The 20703-nt window shown below is 36.3% G+C and overlaps 1 long non-coding RNA gene across 2 annotated transcripts in view; it reads left to right on the forward strand.

Moving 5' to 3' along the window:
* Positions 1 to 17391, forward strand: part of LOC148949766 (uncharacterized) — a 107440-nt gene extending 90049 nt beyond the window's left edge. The window contains exon 4 of one of the 2 annotated variants that reach the window (XR_016142098.1): positions 17232 to 17391. This is a non-coding gene — a long non-coding RNA (uncharacterized LOC148949766). Of the gene's footprint in view, positions 1 to 1025; positions 1144 to 17231 lie in introns of those variants that run through there. The other variant, XR_016142097.1, reaches the window with a different exon arrangement.
* The last annotated feature ends 3312 nt before the right edge of the window (positions 17392 to 20703 follow it).

Here is a 20703-nt window from a genome sequence, read left to right on the forward strand (position 1 = left end):
TTAGAAGAATCCATGTTATGTTTTTAGCTAGGTGACTTATAAGGCTTATGGGCCGATAGTTTTTGCAGTCACTTTTAGGTCCTTTTTTGAGGAGCTGTACAATAGTCCCGCAATAACCACCTTGTCCCACGTTTTCGGGAAATGACCGGCCGGGAAATGGAAGCATATCCTCTAGCAGGGAGGATCCAACTTTGAGCAGCTCGACAGGGATGTCATCAGGGCCAGGAGCTCTATTGCTCTTGAGATTGCGAATGACCCTTTTACCTTGCTTAGTAAAGGGGGGGGGGGGGGGACTAAGGTGGCTTTCCAGCTTGAAAAATCCTGATATCACTGGAGGGTTGCAGGTAAATAGTGGACTCAATTTCTGTCCAAAGTGGCTTTTCTATCTTTTTTAATAGCGTCACTATCACTCAGGAGATTACTGTCTTTGTCCAGGACGCTAGTCCAAGTGGGTATTTTTTGTTTGGAGCTCGTTTCTTTTCTATGCATCCTGTGCTGTTTCCTGATTAAAAGTCATTCTTGCCAGATTCGTATATCTCCCGAATGTCGTCTTTTAAGGCTCCTTGGACCTATTTGTTTACCATCCGTTGTATCCGCCTATGCATATCCCTGCTTTATCTGGTCCTCTTTGTTGCAAATCTTTCGTTTTGGTCTCATAGATCTCGAATTTCATCTGTTATCCTAGACTCTGGTATTTTAGGTTTTTGACCCAAGATATCCTTGGCTGTGTCAGGGAGTGTTGTGTTCAACTGCTGGAAGTTGTGTGATAATATAAGTTTTATCAGAGCATTTTGTTGCTATCTCTTTTTTTTTGTTTAATCATCGTATAAAAATAAAATGAGTCTAATTGCCAATATGGGTGAATAGGTTTCGAATATATAAATGATGACGTCATTGTCTCTAAGACCACAAGGGGGCTATGAGCCTCAATTTTTTTTTACCGTTTGTCTGTTTTATTTTGTTTACACGAGAAACCACTGAGGATAGACGTTTCCAAGCTGTTTTTAATTAAAAGAATATTTCAGGATGCAAAAACTACTGGAGATGAATTTACCCGGAGGTACCATAAATGACTGCGGCGGGCAAGTGTTGCCATAAAGCGTGTCTGCTTCGAAAAGTTGGTGAAGATATGTTAGATTTTTTCCAGGAAAAACTGTCTGAGAATAGTTTTAGGTACTCATTTGAATGATCATATGTCAAAAATAAACTATTTAAAATGTTGTTCGACCCCACTATAATGAAAGAATGGTTAAGATGGCTAGGCCTCGTTTTACAGATGAACATGATAGAATGCCTGGGATCCAACGAAAAACAGGTTGAACCTGAATGGGTTGGGGGGGGGGCATATGAAAGAACTCAAAGGAAATCGGAACCTCATGTTAAGGGGTAAAGAATAAAGCTTTGAACTGATTGGGATGGAGGAGGAGTGTGAAAAGCTGTGTTGGTATCAGGTGGGTTGGTACTGCAATGAGTTGTTAGTAGGATTAGTAGTCACACAATTTTCCTACAACTTACGGAAAAGGTCTGGTTTGAGAAAGCAGACAAAGAACCGGGCTATTTTTACTGGATTTTCGACTTTATAAACAAAACAAAAAGTACGAAATGGTCAACTTTCAATAGCTAAAAACGCCGTACAAAATCAGCGCCAAACAGATTTGGAACTTGGGCGGTAATTGGGAAATTGTGAATATCCTTTTAAACCACTTAATCAAATTATAACACTCATTGTTATTAATAATAATTTATTCCCGTCAGCAAAAAAAAAATAATAATACAAAAGATGGACTATAGAAGAAAAAGAGAAAAATGAAACGCACCCCAACAAACCCTTACAAAATCGCACTAGCCACGAACAATCAAAATAATTTACATTATTTCTCATTTTTTCTAGTTCTTCTTTTGGCTTCCAGGCTAAGGGTCAGTGATGCCATGGTCGAGAAAATTCTCTAGAAGGGAGCCAGGGGTAAGAGGTAGAGGGTTGCAGTTATATTATAAAACCGGTTAAGCAAGAAATGATTAAAATGATTGTTGTTGGCAACAAGGAATCCGTATTACGCCCAAAGACGGGAATTGAAGTAGTGAATTTATGATGACTGGGTGTCCTTCAAAGTCGATGAAGACAAAGAGGCCCGGAAACAAGTTTTACTCATAGTATTGTCAATATTGACGGAGAGGTTACTTGGTCGCTTATTTTTTGGGACAGTTGACTAGAAGGAATTCAGTCTTTGATTCATTAAATTAAATGTAAAAAAAAGATCCTCTGCAGCCATTCATGGCGTATAGGGAAGGCCGTATCCAGGGAGGGGGGGGGGGGTTTAGGGGGTTTGACCCCCCCCTCGTAATTTTTTTCCGACTCATAAAAAACGTAAAAAACGAATATAAACAAAAATAAACCGGAACAAAATATTCTGTAACCCTTCACTCCCTCCCTCCCTCCCCTCCCCACAAAAAAAAGAATGGAGACGACCCTTCGTATAGGGCTTTGAATTGAAGTCTCAGTTGGGTCTTTTTTAGAAGAATAAGTAGCAAGCCTGTTGGCCAACCTCGCATGAGCTGGGGTCAAATCCTGGGCCCCCTATTCCTAAGCAGAGCATCACTCTTATGGAATGCGTTTTGCGCTTGGGTCGGCCTTGCTATCTGCTGTCGTTAAAACTGTCCAGAAGCGAGCCAGGGCTAAGAGGTGAGTGGTTACAGTAGTATTATGCATCCGGTCAGGGAAAAAAAAAATTAAAACAATTCTTGTTGGCTAAAAGTAATCCGTAGGATGCTCGAAAATGAAAACAGAAGCAGTGAATTAGCGGAGCGAGTGACCTTCAGCGTGGATGAAATAAGAAGGCTTGGGTTCAAGAGTGACTCGCAAGGCGTAGTCATGGTATTACCAATACTAACAGCGAGGTTATTTGGTTGATAATTTCTTAGACATTCTTTTCGAAGAAGTTTGGTCTTCGACTTTTTAAATCAGAATAACAAAATCAGGGCTCGTCAACTGTAAGGTGTAGACAATAATCCTGTAGAAATATGTGTGTTATTTCTTTTGAGATTTCGCCTGCAAATAGTAAATAAGTTGCCAAAAATGTTCCAGCAATTAAATTAAAGTATCTGGGTATTTATTTCTTGGCGTAACGACAAAATGATAACTCGATGTCTAATAGGAAAACTAAAATTGTCTGTCTCTATTTTTTTTCACAATTAATTAGTTTGCTGTATTGGAAGACATTAAATCAGTAGAATGTTCTACTTAAAATTATAAGGATCTAGTATATCACAAAATACGGCATTTATTGTAACATTTCTAGTCAACTATTTCGATCAAATATCGGTTTTGACATGGTTCTGTTGAACCCAAAATGTGTTTTTGTGACTTACAATGGGCTTATGAGCAGTAGCTGATGATTATTGTTACGGAAGGACTCTCAAAAATCGTTCTAGGCTCAGACCACAAAGGCCCATTGGCTCTAGACCTAAATGGCCGCTGGACAACTGATGTCCCTGGGCCCTGGTAATTTGCCTATGGGTTTGTCTGTCTTTTCCTTTCGTAGAAGAGCCTTCCCTTGGCCGTGTCAAGGTATCCACCATTATTTTCCCCCATCCACCAGTCTGGACAGGCAACACCGAATGAGAGAGTCACCCACTCCTTGCAAATCATCAGTGGTAATTGGCACTTGATCGTCATAACCGGTACTACCAAGAGAACTTCTTTCTCCCACCTTGGATTGCTCCTCTACGGATCTTTTCTAGTGCCACGGTCAGTGCTTCAGATGTTCAGGGAGATTGATCCGTCGCGCAAGACTTTTGCAGTCATGGCTGTCTTCAATCCATCCAACCTCAGCTGCGTATTCCACAAAATATCCTGCCAGTGACTGGATGGTGACTAAGATGACAAGCAGCGCAATAGGGCTGCCTAAGTAAAGAACGATGTTGGCACAATGTATTATTTTTTTTTTTTTTCCATACCAGGGCACCTCGTATCGAAGGAGTTGTCGTAGAAACTTTAAAAAAGGTTCATTCGATTAGAAATTGAAAGGGCTAGTGCCCTTTTTAATTGTCGAAAGTGATTGAAAGGTAACTAAGTGCAAATTATGTTCTGGCCTTGGGAAGGCATAGGGGTTTTGAGCCCTACTCATGCTAATTTCTGCTTGTTTTGAGTTTGATTCGGTTATTTATTGTAATTTCTGCTCGTTTTGGGTTTCATTTATTTATCGATGCTGATTTGCGGTAGTTTCACGCTTGGTAGATTATTTGATTTTATTTTTTGCTCATTTTTGGTTTAATGAAGTTCTTTACTTTTCTTTGAAAAACTTGTTTTGTGGAAAAAGTTTTTTTTTTTAATTAATTAGTAGTCATAGGCCAGCCTCTATTTGCGCCTTCTACTCTCGTGGGTACCGCAAGAAGGTTGTCAAGGGTATCCCCAACTACTGATTTAAACGACTGAAAATTTTAAATGTTGTTTGTCATTTTAGCTGGTCAAATAACGCGGGGGTTTTGGCAGTGAAAACCATGCAGGAACTTTATGAAGACAAAAGATCACTACTTCGGTTTAAACTGTTAATTATTAATAGCACTGAGTATTAAACACTGATTGAGTACTTGGACATTAGTTTGAAACTTCTAACGTAAGGGATGCTTATAGTTTTAAACCATTTGGTTATTTGAACAGCATGAGCATCTAAAAGTAGTCCCAATAGAATGGGAACTAGTATTTGAGACCAATTTGTAGCAGGAAACCTAGGAACTGCCCAATATGTTATTAACTTATCTGAGTTTTATTTGTGAATATGCAGTAATGCAAAGCAAATCCAATAGTTTAAGAGTGGGTTTTCAAGCTAATACCTATGTCATCCTTTAACCTATCACTTCTGACCGGGTTAACGTTCATTTCTAGCGTTTCGTATGCAAACTTCTTCAGTTTTAGGGGTGAAACTGAACACTATTTTTAGTTAACGTGCATGGTTAAGCTAAAGTCTCCTAATTAGACTAAGTATCTTTTATTGAATTATTGTTTTTAAATTTTCGTTAACCATTTAAATGTTCGCTTAGCTCGCTACGGTTGACTGCTCGGATCTTCACCCCTCGCACATTTGTTATCATGACACCATCTTTCTAGTTTTTCTTAGTGATTATTTGGTAATTGGAGAGAAATCAATTCTCTTGCCTGAAATAGATGATTATCTAGAAATCGTTATTAATACTTTCTGGTTTTCTAGCGGCAGATTTTGGGAAAGCTAGACGTGATTCCATTTGCCTAATTCTTACTAATTATATTTTTTTAGAATTAATCCTCGTATTCCTGAACCCCACTCCCTTGACGTATTTCTTATTTATTTTGTCTCAAGCCGCTCCAGGGAATACAAGTGAAATCTTCTTACTCTAATTAATATAAAATGACCAATAAATTGAGGTCGTAATCTTGTCTGTTTTTCTCTAGCGTATTTTTTTGAAATGCTTTATTCATCTTATTCTTTTTTGTCGGATTATTTCCGTTTTTTAGTTCCTAAAATTAGTCTCTTGTTACGTGTCTTTTTTTCTTTTTGTGAATTCCTATGTTTTATTTACTTGTCTGTCTCTTGAAAAATCAAAATACCGACATATTTCCTTGAATAAAAAGTGACCAAGAAAAAAGAAAAACTTCTTTCTTTCTCTACTGGCAGATCCGAGACAAACATGGCTTACTTTTATTTATCTTCTGCCTTATTTGCTCTTTCTAAAACCAGCCTTTTCTTGTTTTAATACTAGCTCTCCAAAACAAATAGCAGAAATTGCTGGATTTGCTTATACGTAATCCATGTTAACGTCACACTTGCCGGAAAAAAAAACAGGATTTATCAGTGATCCGTATTCTTCTATGATTTTAAGTTCACATTTGGGCTACATTACTGTATATAGACAATATAGCAGTAAGGTCACTTTTGTCTTACAATTGGCCGTACTATAATTTTTTATTTTTGTCTTGGACGAAATAATGAGGATTTTGAAAAAAGGTAGAGGAATTTAGAAAAAGCGCAGACCGCCCTTTTCCGTATCTGTTTCAAAAGATTGGCATGAAGTTTGTTATAACCAGGGCCGGTTTTTTGCCGTCTTCGTTACGAAAGATTTGCGCTAAGTTTGAAATAACCAGATGTAAAAATATTAAAAAAATGACCTAAAATTAATCGAAGTACACTTAAACGGACCAAGTCGCGGCACAAGCCGGGACACGGAAATTTTTCTTTGACTCTAGTACTGAAAATCACTATGTAGCATGCAAATTTAAGAAATTTTAGCACTTTAAGAACTGACTGTGGTGGTAAACCTGGGTGAGCGGTGTTAGAATTTACTTTTGAGGTGTAAACAGCTTCTCCGTGAATGAGTGACCTATGTCACTCATTTTGTAAAACTGTAAATTTGCTACTGAATCTGTTAATAAAAATACATCTAATGTAAACAGATTTTGAAGATGAATCAAGATTATTTCAGAAATGTTATAAATTATGTTTTTTTGTCGATTATTGGGACTACAACCGAACAGTAAAATGTAAAACAATTAAAAAAATAATATTGGGCAATAATTCACCTTCCTTGATTTGAGCTATAGTTTGGCCATTTTGGAGTGGTTTTGGTTTTTATTGATTTTAAGGAAATCTTTGTAATTTTAGATATAGACAAGTTTGTAAGTTTTAAAATGCAATAAAGTTTTACAGTGAAGTAAAGAACGATGTTGGCCCAATGTATTATTTATTTTTTGTTTAGACATGCACTTCGTATCGAAGGAGTTGCAGTAAAAACTTCAAAAAGGGCTCATTCGATTGGAAATTGAAAGGACTAGTGCCCTTTTTAATAGTTGAAAGTGATTGGAGGGCAACTAACCCCCTCCCATGCCCACCGTGCCCCCAAACATATTCAATCAAAATTTTCAGATAACCATTTAGTTCAACATAGTTGAAAGATCCAGAAATTATGTCTTTGAGGATGCCACTCCCCCCCCCCCTCCCCCCACAGCCCTCAGGGCAAATGTTGTAAGTTATGCCCAGTGGGTATATAAGGTTTTTATGGAAGGTGTTGTCATAGAAACTTCAAAAAGGGCTCATTCGATTGAAAATTGAGAGGGCTAGCGCCCTTATTAATAGTCAAAGGTGATCGGAGGGCGAATGCCCCTCTCCCCACACCCTTCATTTCCCCAAACATTTCCGATCAACATTTTGATATAGAAATTTTGTTTAACATAGTTGAAAGGTCTGGGAATTATGTCTTTGAGGGTGAAATCCCCCCCCCCCCCAGCCCTCAGGACAAGGGTTGTAAGTTTTGCCCTTGGGGCATATGAGGTTTTTTACAGAAAGTATTGTCGCAGAAACTTCAAAAAGAGCTCTTTCAATTGGAAATTGAAAGGGCTAGTACCCCTTTTAATAGTCGAAAGTGATCGGAGAGCAACAATCCCCCCTCCCACGCCCATTACTTCCCCAAACACATCCAATAAAAATTCGGAGATAGCCATTTTGTTAAACGTAGTTGAAAGGTCCTGAAATTATGTCTGTGAGGATGACACTTCCGCCACAGTCCTCAAGGTCAAAGGTTGTAATTTATTCCTTGGGGGCATATAAGGCTTATATAGAAAGTTTTGCCGTAGAAACTTCAAAAAGGGCTCATTTGATTGGAAATTGAGTGGGCTAGTGCCCTTATTAATAGTCGAAGGTAATCAAAGGGTGAATGACCCCCCCCCCCCCCACTCTCCCCACGCCCATTATTTCCCCAAACACTTCCGATCAACATTTTGATATAGCCATTTCGCTTAACGTAGTTGAAAGGTCTGGAAATTATGTCTTTGAGGATGACATCCCCCCCACAGCCCTCAGGACAATGGTTGTAAGTTATGCCATTCGGGGCATGTAAGGTTTTTATAGAAAGTGTTGTCGTAGAAGCTTCAAAAAGGGCTCAATCGATTAGAAATTGAAAGGGATAGTGCCCTTTTCAATAGTCGAAGTGATTGAAGAGCAGCTAACCCCCCTCCCACGCCCACCATTTCCCCAAACACGTCCAATCAAAATTTTGAAATAGCCATTTTCTTCAACGTATTTGAAAGGTCCAGAAACTATGTCTTTGAGGATAACAAATCCCCCCAGCCCTCAGGGCAAGGCTTGTAAGTTATGCCCTGGGGATATATAAGGTTTTTACTGAAAGCCCGGTCATATAAACTTCGTAGGGGGCTCATTGGATTGGTAATAAGAAGTTCTAGGGCTCTTTTTAAGAGTCAATCGGAGGACAGCTACCCCCTCCCCCCGCCTACACGCTTTTTATTGTCCCGAAATGCATCTAATAGAAATTTGAGATAGCGATTTTACTCAAAACAGTCTAAATATCATACAACACGGCTTTTGGGGTTGAAACAAACCCCAGAGCCTAGGGGCAATGGTTGTAAGTGCTGCCCAGGTTTTTTAAGGTTTTTATGTAGGGGATGGCTGTATAAAATTTAGAGGAGGCTCATTTGGTTAAAAGTTGGAATTTCTAGTTCCCTTTTAAGAGTCAAAAGTGATGGAGGGCAGCTAACCTCTCCCTTTCCGACATCCCCTCTTCACCAAACGAATCTGATTAAAATTGTGAGATAGTGCTTTTGCTCAAAATCGTCCAAAGAACTAAAACAATGCCTCTAGGGTTGACGCAACCCCCCAGTGCCCTGGGTTCAGCGTTGTAACTCATGGCCTGGAGTCATATAAGGTTTTATGGAATGGGTGGTCGCACAAACTTCAGATGGGGCTCATTTGATTTGAAATTGAAAGTTTTAATTCCGTTTTTAAGAGTCAAAGTGATTTGAGAGCAACCACCCCTCCCCACGTTCATCATTTCTCCAAAGGTATCCAATCAAAATTTGGAGGTAGAAATTCTATTCAATGTAATTGAAGAGTCCGGAAATTATTTCTTTCAGGAAGACACCCCCCCCCCGACAGCTCTCAGGGTAAGGGTTGTAAGTTATGCCAAAGGTTTTATAAAATGGGTGGTTGTATATACTTCGGAGGGGACTCATTGGATTGGTAATCTGAATTTCTAGTGCCCTTTTTAAGAGCAAAAGTGATGAGAATGCATTAACCAATGCTTCGAAATCAAGTGAAAATGACAATGAAAACTGAAAAATAAATCATATATTACCATAGAGGCAAAGATACTCTAAAGAAAACTGACCTGTTTCTCTGGATACTTGAATTATGCAGGCTCATCTTAGTTTTGACAAGATTTTTTATAGAAACTAAATTTCTGCTGCGGGGGGGGGGCAAAATGAGGTCGGGGGGACTTTGGTCTGGAGGAGGCAGTTTCCCCCTGCTCTATAACAAATTACGCCCCTTTCTACGTACTTCCTGTCAATTCCACCATAGGCAAGCTCCAAATGGCACTAAAAACGGCACTTTTGTTGTCATGTCTCAAGGTTCGACTCCTGCTTTTTTTTTTTTTTTTTTTTTTTTTTTTTAATCCTGGTTTTCTCCCTTCTATATGATCATTTTCAGATAATTTCACTGTTTTTGTAAATGTGATGCACTCATTTTTTAACGTATGTCCCAGGAAGGTATTTGGTCAAACATTTTGATTCAAAAGGGAATAGAGGTCATCCAGTCCATGGTTTGCAACGGCATTCTGAGTAGATCACTAAATCCATACCCCAACGAGTGGCGCAATTTTGTCAAAATCCGGTGGGGGGGGGGGTCATCGTTGCAGCCAATTTTCCCAAATCAAGTGAAAATTACAGAGAAAACTGAAAAATGAGCCGTATAGTAAGAAAAAAGGTAAAGATGTATTAAAGAAAAACGACCTGTTTCTGTGGATGCTTGAATTATGCTGGCTTATCTTAGTTTTGACAAAATTTTTGGAGAAACTGAATTTCAGCTGGGGGGGGGGGGTAAACTGGGGCCTGGAGGAAAACTGTGGTCTGGGAGTGAAAATTGCCCACTCTGCCTCATAGCAAATTACACCCTGACCCCAACCCCCTACCACTTAGCGGTTGGAGAAGTGTAGTCATGTGGTTCTGGAACCACTCAAAGCTGTATAACAAAAGAAGGATTATTTATTGTTATACTTACTTATTTAAATTATTTAATGGAGAATTCCACCGTAATATTCTCTCCATACGTTAGGTTGTACATTCAAAGAGGAAGAAAGGCAAATGAAAATAGTTCTCTAGGAGAATTCAAGTAATTCTTCCCAAAATTTTGGAAATGAAAACAAACTTAATTTATAATACCTTATATATTAGCTACACAAGAAATGATTTTTTTTGAAATTTCCATTCATTTCTGAATTATGATTGGCTTTATCAAATAAATCCCTAAGCCTAAAGGCACATTTCTGTTGAGCTAGCAAAAATTTCCGGAAGTATGTCGATACATAAACCTGGCCGCTCAGTTAACTTTTGTGTCGTAGCTACTCGCCTGAAGCTACTTTCTTAAGTGCTAGTAAATTAAATTTTTTAAAGCAAAAAATTAAATAGCTTTTTCTTATTTTTTTTCTTTTTTTCAAAAAGAAACGACACTATGTTTTGTTTTGTTTTTCCACTCTAAACTTATTTTTTCTTTCCATTTTTGTACGGCTTCTTAGTTCTGCTCCTTAATAAAGGTTGAGGTGTCTTATCTCCCCTAGATTGGAGGTGACTAGAAATTATATAAAAAAAAAATTTCAACTGAAACTAAGGACCAGCATTAAATTTAAAACGAACAGAAATTATTCGTTATAAATAAAAGAGGTCATAGCTGTGTTGTTTCTAAATTAAATTTTAATCAAAAACGATCATAGACTCAATAAAAAAACAAAGTTTTTCCGAGGGAAGTAAAGAGCAAAGTTAAAACTTGAAACGAACAAAAATTATTACTTCACAGCCTATCTAACATATATCAATAAAACGAATGCAAATAAATCAACTGGTGATATTTTCCTGTTTGTAACATTACTGAAAACTAGTGCTTTACTGAAAACACAAAACAATATAGGAATTTTGGTACGGTAAAGATTGGTGCTTTATTAGTTTTTTTTTCGTTTAATTTGGCATCACTTCTGCACAATGAGCTCAGTTAAATGATTGACTTTCGTTTTGAATCTTTTTTGGATCTTTCGTTTTCGACATTTCATGATTATTTTGTAGACAAGTTCGAAGTGTCACTACAGACTCGCTTTAGAATTCGTATCACAACTTAAAATTCTCCGTTTTATGGAGAGAAATAACTGGATTTCCAGAGTTCATATTACGGTTGATATGTTCTTCATTTCGAGTAATAATTTTTCTGCCTAACATTTTAAGATAATTTTAATTATATACTGAAAATTTCTGATATCACAGCTCTTGTAGGACTATGAAAAGCGTGATAGATTAGTTTTCTGTTGTGAGGCTACGTATTTACTTTTGACTCCTAAATCAATATTCTTGTTCTTTATATTTGACTTGTTTGTTTCCAGTGAAGCGATAGTTTTCTGTAATGTTACAAACATAGGGAAATATCGCCGGATGATTTGTTTCTATATTTCTCGTTGATAAATTTTAGATGAGTTGCGAACTGATTATCTTTGTTAGTTTTAGTCTCAAGATCGCTCTTTAATTCCCTTGAAAAAACGTTTTGTTTTTTTAAATTAATATTTAAAGTAACCCTTCTGCAATTATTAGCTTTCAACTGAAACTGTATTTAATTTTGACTCCTAAATCAATATTCTTGTTTTGTATATTTAGATTTTGTATTTTCAATTAAGTGCTACTTTTCTATAATGTTAAAAACATAGGGAAATATCTCAACCTTATCAGCTTCTGTTTGTTTTATTAGTATATGTTAGATGAATTGTAAAGTGATGATCTTTGTTCGTTTTAATTTTCAACTTCGCCCTATATTTCCCTCGAAAAAACGTTTTGTTTTTTTAAATTAATATTTAAAGTAAACCTTCTGCAATTAATAGCTTTCAACTGAAACTATATTTACTTTTGACTCCTAAATCAATATTCTTGTTCTTTATACTTGGCTTTTGTGTTTTCAGTAAAGTGCTAGTTTTCTGTAATGTTACAAACATAGGGAAATATCACCAGTTGATTTATTTGCATTAGGTTTATTGATATATGATAGATAGGCTGTAAAGTAATAATATTTGTTTCGTTTTAAGTTTCAACTTTGCTCTATACTTCCCTTGGAAAAAACGATTTTTTTAAAAAAATAATATTTAAAGTAACCCTTCTGCAGTTATTAGCTTAAGAATATTAGCATAATTTTGAAAAACAAAGTGGTAAAACTGTCAATGCGGAGGGGAGGGGGATACCTTGATAAAGGTTACAAAGTCAAATTTGACACACTGTAAAACCCTATAGCGGAGGTTTATAGATTCTATTAAAAAAATGAGTTGGTTTCCTGAAAGATGTATCTTCAATGTTGATCGTATTAAACCAATGATTGTAGTGATTATGATGAGGCAATGAGTTTTCAGCAGGATCTGTCGTATTATTTGTGAATGAATTAAGACGAATATTTATGATTATAGTAAGTTACTCAGGTTTAAAGTTTTGGCTGTGTAGGACCTTTTTCTTCCTTGTAGATTTTAGCGATTCGCCTAAGTTATGAAGCTTATTGACACACTGTTAAATAGAAAAGAATTATGGATTTTTGGCAGGTTTTAATCCAAGGAAACACTGAAAAAAGTATAATAAGTGGACTTAAGTAATGGCAAGGTAAATTTCTTCACAAATGATACCTTTGATTTTATTTAGGCTTGCGCCAAGACCCTTCAGAGCTCTTGAACCTCAGCCCCTCCACATAAGAGGACCCCTGATACTGAAAGCACCGGCGTCAATTCTGGAAAACGTGTGGGGCAAAATTTATTCTTAAAAATCAGGGCGAAGGGGTCCATTGAAAATAACAAAGATCAGTTGTTATGTAACAAAATTGCCAAAAAAGTCATTTTTCATATTCTAGCGCGGTGCAAAAATTTTCAACTCCCCCCTCCCCCCAGTTGACGTTCCTAACTAAAAGCAATATTCTGTTTGTATCTTTTAGCCCAAATTTCCCATATTTTAGTGTCAGCACATAAAGACTCCTTTCCCCGTAGGTGAAATAGCCCAATGAGTTGGATTTAAGTACATCGTATATACTTGCTTGTAAGTTTCTATTGCTTTTTCGTATTCAGCTGTATTAGGTGTACTATGCAATAATTCATGAGTTATTGAGCATAGTAAGGTACTAAAAGCAGACTTAAGTGCTTTCTAAAGATTCATAGAAGCATTACTTTTAACATAAAACCATTTGTAAATAGGAATATTTATGAGCTCTTATAGTCTTTTATACACATGTTATAAAAACTTCAGTCAAGGTAGGGCTGTATAACTCAGAGAAAAAAAAATTAACACTTTTGTTTATATTTCATGAGCAAACTCGATAGCATGATTAAATATATTATCATTTTCTTTCCGTCTCTCTTTCTCTATTTTGCCCCTTCTTCCTTTTTCTCCCCACAATTTTGATTTGGTTTTCTGTTTTTTCGTTCTTTTGTCTCTCTGTTTCTTTCTTTGCGATTCCCTCTCTCTTTCTCTCCCTTTCCTGTCTCTCTTTATCTCTCTCTCTCCCTCTCTATCTCTCTATACACTTGGTGTACCCAATTTTTGAATATGGACAACCCCTGAACTTATATTTGACAGGGAATGTATCCTTTTTTAAATACATATATGTTTTGTCATTTAAGAGCCTTTATTATCCTTACAACACATCTTCGTTTATAGTTTTTAAAGGATATTTCTGAGCAATCATAAAAATTGGTGGTTCATTCCCTTTTTCTAAAAAGGACTAAAAATTTTTCAAAGATGCAAGAAAAATTATCCTGTTTACTAAGCTCTTAAAAGAAGAAATTGGAAAATTTGAAATATACATGCTGGGTAAAGTATTCTGGTCCTAGGGCGTTTCTCAATCTATTTTCGTATCTCTTGTTGGTTTGTTTGTTTTTGTTTTTTTTTTCATTTAGACCATATAATGTTTTGGCTAATCGTTGCAACTTAATGGTTCGATCCCTGGAATATTTAAAAAAAAAACTGCTTTGAAAACCGCACAAATGAAAAGCAGCTAACACAAACCCATTTTCTAGATCATACTGTAGAATGCCTTTTCATTTTTCCAACGTTCTATTGGTACTTTTCATTTTTCTATGAATAGTTTCTGTTCTCCTTTTCATCCATTTTGCTCGTTCCTCTAATTGTGTGTTAAAGTAGTGTGATTTTATTTATTGTGTATAACGGCTATAAAAACTGTTTTAAAAATCGCCAAGATTTTGTGGTGGAACAGCTAGACCTCCCACCCCTGGACCTACCAACATGTGTGTTGTTACAGGGGTAGAAGTTCTTGTTAGTCACTAGGTATCTCACTTTGTCACTTTGGCTGCGGTATATATACATAACTATATAACCCTGGGCAGACTTTACAACGCTTTTCTTTGCCCCACATGTCTTCTTCTTGGTCCCTTTGTGGAGTTTTTTTCACAATAGTTGTGTGGAAGAGAATTAGATCTCTATTCTTCCGATTTTACAAATATCTTCTGCATTTGCTGCTTTGGACTCGCCAACCGCTACATTTCGAGTAGATATGGCTTTTTTGATACTTCTTCAAAATCGGACCAGCTTGTGGACAGGTTCCGCAAGTGTCGAGAAAATATTGTCGACTTTTCACTAAACTGTATAGCTTAATGGTGTTGCTTAAGTAGCTGATATTTTTTTTTTTTTTTTTTTTGTGAGTATTTTATTGTTTATTGTTTTAATTTATTTTATTTTTCTGCATTTTTGTACTCCTCTAAGTACATTTTATGTATGTAAAGAAAGTTGACATAAATTATTATATAAACTATATATATATATATATATATATATATATATATATATATATATATATATATATATATATATATATATATATATATATATATATATATATATATATATATATATATATATATATATATGTACATATATGTATATGTATATATACAAATATATATGTATATATTTATATATATATATATATATATATATATATATATATATATATATATATATATATATATATATATATATATATATATATATATATATATATATATATATATATATATATATATATATATATATATATATAAATAATCTCTGAGACCACACTGGCTAATCATGATAAACAAAAAATCGCGAAGAAAGGAAACGAGGACAATTAACAGCCAGTGAAAAAATTGAAAAATTATGCAAATATTTCGGTCAAGACCTCCGCTTGACCGTCCTCAGTGCAGAATAAAACTGATAAAAATATAAAAACCAAACCTTAAAATAAAAACACCAAACTAAAATTGGACGACCCTTTCCTAGTAACGGTGAAAGGGTAACTGAATAAAAAACACAAGTCTAAATGGCATTTCAGAATTTCATTTTGCGTAAAGCACTTTTAAAGGCTGATCGCTTTCCAGTTTGATTGTTATCGGAGACTCTATTCGATTGCACAATATAACTTTGTGGATGTATGTAAAAACGATCAGAATTAATAATTTTGTCATAAATGGGACTTAGAAAAGTTTCTCCAGTGTCTCTATTGAGAGCTACCTTTTGGTGAATGTGCTTTTTTATTTCAACTGCCTCCCTGAAAACTTGCGTGAGACCCTTAACGGGGGCAACGATAGAGGCCTCGTCAAACGAAATGAAATGGTGTGGATTCTCGTACACATGTTGCGCCAAGGCGGAATCAAAAACCTCAGGCCTTTGGCGTAACGTCATTGCCTTGTCGATTGAAGGACTTGTGCTCAGATAACCTCTCCCCCAATTGATGTTGGGTTCTACCAACATAAAAACAGCCACAAGAACAAGGAATTCTATAAACACCACTGCCCAGAATGGGGCTGGTTTTATCTTTGCCGTTGTTAAAAAAGTTCTGTGTAATATTTGAATTTTTAAAGGCGACGCTAAGTTTATGTTTTTGAAGGATTCTTTTCAATTTATAACTCAATTTTGGAAGGTAGGGTAGAACAGTGAAAAGTTTCTTATCATCCACCAATGGGACGGTATCTGTTGGGGCTTGTGGACCTGATGCACTCCCCTCTGCCTTTTTTCGTCTTCTGTCTATAATAGTCTCAAGTAATTTTATAGGGTAGCCATTGAAAAATAAAATGTCCTTAATATAGTTCAATTCTGAGTCTATGTGAGGCTCTGAGCATATTCTTATTAATCGGTCAACCAAAGAAATAACAACTCCTCTTTTTATGCAGGGAGAGTGGTTGGAGGAAAAATGCAAATACCTATCGTTATGCGTAGGACCACTCTCCAACTCTCCATTTTTTGGAAATTTTTCTAAGTCCCATTTATGACAAAATTATTAATTCTGATCGTTTTTACATACATCCACAAAGTTATATTGTGCAATCGAATAGAGTCCCCGATAACAATCAAACTGGAAAGCGATCAGCCTTTAAAAGTGCTTTACGGAAAATGAAATTCTGAAGTGCCATTTAGACTTGTGTTTTTTATTTAGTTACCCTTTCACTGTTACTAGAAAAGGGTCGTCCAATTTTAGTTTGGTGTTTTTATTTTAAGGTTTGGTTTTTATATTTTTATCAATTTTATTCTGCACTGAGGACGGTCAAGCGGAAGTCTTGACCGAAATATTTGCATAATTTTTTCAATTTTTTCACTGGCTGTTAATTGTCCTCGTTTCCTTTCTTCGCTATTTTTTGTTTATATATATATATATATATATATATATATATATATATATATATATATATATATATATATATATATATATATATATATATATATATATATATATATATATATATATATATATATATCTTTAATGAAACGAAAATATTCTGCGTTTAATTAATATTTTAAGCTATTTGATTCGGATAAGGACTATGGCTATGGCTTATCTTTTAGAAAGGGGTTCTCGTATTAATCCTTTCTTTAGATGATTGCATTGTTTGTTTGATTTTTTTTTTTTTTTTTTTATTTCTTTTTCTATTCTATAATTCTTCACGGAAATTTGTAGTTTTTTGAAGGAAAAATAAGAGGATTATTTTTTGACGTATGCATAAAATTAACTTTTCAACAGGAATATCTTTCTAAATTATATTTAAAAACAAGAATGAATCTCCTAGACATCAGAGGCTGAGTGATGTTTACAATATTTGTCATTTAACTATTTTGTTATTTTTTTCCCTTGTTTTAGTCTTTTCCTGTCATTTCTGGTTTCTTCTTTCATTTTTTCATATTTCTTCTTCTTTCCTTTCAGACGGCTCCTCTTGATCCAAAATCAAATTAGGGTAGTTCTACCCCCTGGCTCACCTTCAGCAAGTACAAGTTTTATATTGCCCTATTGAGAGTTTATAAGTGTATGTTCATGTCAGTTTGATAGAATTCTTACCTCGAAATGAAATAAATTTCATCGTTTATATTTTCGTATAGAATCCTTTTAGTCAATAATAAATGGGTGATTATAGTAGGCACGGACGCAGAAGGAGGGAGGCTTTGCCGCCAGTTTGCTCCCAATGACAGAGGATTTTATTCTGCTTTGTATCATTTCTTTTAACTGCAATGAAATTCACCCATGTTTTAGTTGTTCGAATTGCACCCCCCCTCTAATATTTGCCCTCTTTGGAATAAATTCCTGTGCATGTGGCTGGATTATAATTTGCTTTTTGCTGCTCAAAATGGAATATATTTACCTTGGCTTCATGGACACGGTTTTTATCGAAGCAAAGACAAGAAAACCTAAGATGGAAGAAAAAAAAAAACAGAATGTATATTCATAAAGAAACTTTTATAAAGACTTATATTTATAAAGGAATTTATAAAGAGACTGCGTTAAAGGTTGAGAGATGCTGCTAAAGCCGACTAACTGGATCTCCGTTGCCAAGGCCCCGTGGAGTGTTGTAACAATTGTGACCCATGAATTAGTTGTAGAGTATCACTTGCTGGTATATCTTACGGGTACTAATTGTGTATGCTCCCGTATCTGGTCTGCAGATGCGTTCTAATTTTTGTAATTTATCAAAGCAGCGCATTCGCGCTGCCTAAGTAAAGAACGATGTTGGCACAATGTATTATTTTTTTTTTTTACCAGGGCACTTCGTATGGAAGAAGTTGTCGTTGAAACTTTAAAAACGACTCATTTGACTGCAAATTGGAGGGGCTAGTAGCCTTTTTAATGGTCAAAAGTAGTTGCAGAGCCACTAACACCCCTTCAACGCCAACCATTTGCCCAGACTCATCCAAAAAAAATATTGAGATAGCCATTTTGTTCAGCGTAGTCGATTTCCAGACAGAAACTATGCTTATTGAGGAGAATACTCCCCCACAACCCTCAGGGTAGGGATTGTAAGTTATGCCCTAGCGGCATATAAGATTTTTATAGATAGCGTTGTAGTAGAAACTTCAAAAAGGGCTCATTCAATTTGAAATTCAAAGGGCAAGTGTCCTTTCTAATAGTCGAAAGTGAGTTGAGGGCAACTAACCCCCCTCTCACGCCCAACTTTTCCCCAAACACAACCAATAAAAATTTTGAGATAGCCATTTTGTTCAATGTTGTTGAAAGTTTTGGAAACTATATCTTTGAGCAGGAAACTCCCCCCACAGTCTTCAGGGCAAGGGTTATAAGTCATGCCCTGGGGGCATATAAGGTTTTTATTGAAAACTTTGTCGTAGAAACGTCAAAAAGGGCTCATTCGATTGGAAATTCAAAGGGCTACTACTCTTTTTAATAGACGAAAGTGATTGGAGGGCAACTAACCCCCCTCTCATGCCACCTTTGCCCCAAACACATCCAATCAAAATTTTGAGATAGCCATTTTGTTTAACGTAGTTGAAAGTTTTTAGGTCTTTAAAGGTTTTAGGAAATTAGGTCTTTAAGGGTGACAACGCCCCACAGCCCTCAGGGCAAGGGTTGTAAGTTATACCCTGGAGGCATATAAGGTTTTATAGAGAGCATCGTCGTAGAAACTTCAAAAAGGGCTCATTGGATTGGAAATTGAAATGGCTAGTGCCCTTTTAAATAGTCGAAAGTAATTGGAGGGCAACTAACCCCCCTCTCACGCCCACCATTTCCCCAAACACACACAATCAAAATGTTCAGATAGCCATTTTTTTCAATGTAGTTGAAAGTTCTGGAAATTAGGTCTTTGAGGATGACACCACCACCACCACCACCCCCCCCCCGCAGCCCTCAGGGCAAGGGATGTAAGTTATGCCCTGGAGGCATATGAAGTTTTTATATAAAGAGTTGTTGTAGAAATTTCAAAAGAGGCTCAATCGATTGGAAATTGAAAGGGCTTGTGCCCTTTTCAATAGTCGAAAGTGATTGAAGAACATTTAACCCCCCTCTCACGGCCACCATTTCCCCAAATACATCCAATCACAATTGTGAGATATTCATTTTGTTCAACGCAGTTGAAAGTTCTAGAAATTATGTCTTTGAGGATGACAATCCCCCCCCCCCCCCCAACCGTCAGGGGAAGGGTTGTAAGTTATGCCCTGGGGGCATATATGGTTTTTGTTGAACGTTTTGTCGTAGAAACTTCAAAAAGGACTCATTTAATTAGAAATTGAAAGGGCTAGTGCCCTTTTTAATAGTCGAAAGTGAATGGAGAGCAACTAACCCCCCTTTCAGACTCACCATTTTCCTTAAAATCTTAAATAAAAGTTTTAAGATAGATATTTTGTTCAACGTAGTTGAAACTTCTGGGACTTATGTGTTTGAGGATTGCAAACACCCCAGAGCCCCCAGGGCAAAGGTTGTAAGTTATGCCCTGGGGACATATAAGGTTTTTATAAAAAGTGATGTCTTAGAAACTTGAAAAACGACTCATTCGATTGGAAATAGGAAGGGCTCATGCCCTTTTTAATAGTCGAAAGTGATTGGAGGATAACTAACATACCTCTCACACCCACCATTTCCCAAACACATCCTATCAAAATTTTGACATAGGCATTTTGTTGGACGTAGTTAAAATGTCCGGAAATTATGTTTTTGAGGATGGCACTCCCCCGCAGCCCTCAGGGCAAGGGTTGTAAGTTTTGCCCTGGGGGCATATAATTTTTTTTTATAGAAAGCGTTGTCGTAGAAACTTGAAAAAGGAATCATGCGATTGAAAATTGAAAAGGCTAGTGCCCTTTTTAATAGTCGAAAGTGATTGGATGGCAACTAACCCCCCTATTACGCCCACCATTTCCCCAAACACATCAAATTAAAATTTCTAGATAGACACTTTATTTAACGTAGTTGAAAGGTCCGTACATTATATCTTTGAGGATGACAACGCCCTCACAGCCCTCAGGGCAAAGGTTATAAGATATACCCTGGGGTCATATAAGGTTTTTATAGAAAGCGTTGAAACTTCAAAAAGGCCTCATTCGATTGGAAATTGAAAGGGCTAGTGCCCTTTTAATAGTCGGAAGTGATTGGAGGGCAACTAACTCCCCTCTCACGCCCACAATTTCCCCAAACATCCAATCAAAATTTTGAGATAGCAATTTTGTTCAACGTAGTTGAAAGTGCTGGAAATTAGGTCTTTGAGGATGACACCCTCCCCCCCCTCCCCAGCCCTCAGGGCAAGGATTGTAAGCTATTCTCTGGGGGCATATAAGGTTTTATTGAAAGCGGTGTCGTAGAAACTTCAAAAAGGTTCATTAAATTGGAAATTGAAAGGGCTAGTGCCTTTTATAATAGTTGACAGGGATTGGAGAGCAACTAACGCCACTCTCACCCA

The sequence above is a fragment of the Artemia sp. Qi Xiang Cuo genome, chromosome 8, assembly GCF_049724085.1.
Source record: "Artemia sp. Qi Xiang Cuo chromosome 8, ASM4972408v1, whole genome shotgun sequence".
Classification (NCBI taxonomy): Eukaryota; Metazoa; Arthropoda; class Branchiopoda; order Anostraca; family Artemiidae; genus Artemia; species Artemia sp. Qi Xiang Cuo.